The sequence below is a fragment of the Rhea americana genome, unplaced genomic scaffold, assembly GCF_003343005.1.
Source record: "Rhea americana isolate MKP2758 unplaced genomic scaffold, rheAme1 scaffold_19, whole genome shotgun sequence".
NCBI lineage: Eukaryota > Metazoa > Chordata > Aves > Rheiformes > Rheidae > Rhea > Rhea americana.
In genome coordinates, this window is record NW_028186038.1 from 5,805,757 (window position 1) to 5,807,371 (window position 1,615).

Here is a 1,615-nt window from a genome sequence, read left to right on the forward strand (position 1 = left end):
GCCTGCCAACAGCCCTCCACTTCATGTGTACGGCCAGCTTAATTTGGGGGTGTTTTTTTTGTTTTGGTTCTGGCCTGACAATTTAAAAATAAAGCCCTACAAAAACAGATTACATTAACTTCGGAGGGAAGAGGGGGAGAGCGATGCATTGGGTACAGGAATATTTAGAAAGCGTGGAAAGACTGTGGGCGCTTTCTAGGTACGCTTGGAAAATGTGGAAATAGCCACGTGACCAAGAAATCCATTATTCACTTCTGCAGCTTCTTCGTGGCAAATGGAAAGACCTAACTCATTTTTTAGTCTCAGATCCATCCTCTCAGCTTCAGTCAGCACTATATTTTGCTCTGCAGCCCCAGGAGATAAGCCCATGAATAGTTTGTCTCTGAAATTTTGGATTACATTTAAGTATGCCAAAGGATGCTGCTCCAGAGACAGTATACTCCATGTAAATACTCTCTCTCTTGCCCTTTACCTCCACAGACTTCCTCCATTGACAGCAAATGTGTTATCCAGTGCTTACTTAAGACAGTGGAAAAAAGCCCAGGGAGAGATTTTATATTAATTTTAGCTGACTTTGGAATTCTTAGAGGCTGACCACACCCCCTTACATATGTTGCTGCAGTATGCCTATACATTGRAACTTCTCCTATTGTTAAAATTCTCAGAATTTTGCTTTTAAATTTTGCATGCTTTAAGTCAGAGTTGTCAGGGACTCATTCTAGATTCACTTTCAACTATATATCATATAAATAATTGTTTTTACTTACTAGATACTGGATGAGGCCCTTTATTTTCTTATTAGTACCAACATGTATACTCTAGTCAAACCTGTATCTTGAAATAAAAAAACTGCCTATGGTAAAAGTATGGTAAAACACCTTCCTCCTCCACCTTCCAGTTTGCAGCGGGGATCAAAACAACCATTTTTTTTTTTTTGTATTACAGACGGATTGAACAGGCTCAATGGGATACATTTAAACATCAAACCAAAACTGAATTCTCACCTCACTGTTAAGAGTAATTCTAAAAATGAGGGAACTAGGGGATAGTTAAGATCTGAATAATGATTCAGTACATGCAAGAAACAGGTCTTCTATTTATACACAGAATGAATTCTACATAATCAGCATGATGGTGAAGCTTTCACTGATAAAATGCCAGTATGCCTAAACTATTGGGGCCTAATTCAAATATATCAGAACAGTGTGACCCTTCTGGTACTGGAAAGAACTCCAGCTAGAGTCAGTGACAACATGAATAGCTTTCTGTTACAAATGAGACTAATGATACCTGCTCCAAAAACTAGTCTTTAAGATGACTGGCAAATACAAAAGATGTTTAATCGCTGCTGATTTATTTAGTATTTGAAATGATTAACGATGAATTCTAATGACAAAAATTTTATCCATTGCTGCATTCCTGCACACATTCCCGTTCAATCTCCCACTGATTGAAGAGTTTATGAAAATAACTGCTAGCTGCTAATCCTTGTGAATACTTTACTGAAATGCAAAACAGCATTTGCAACATCAAACTTCCCAAATGTTAAAATATGGTGATAACCCTGGAGAGGAGGGGGCAGGAGGCATGATTTTATTTTATTTTTTATTATTTA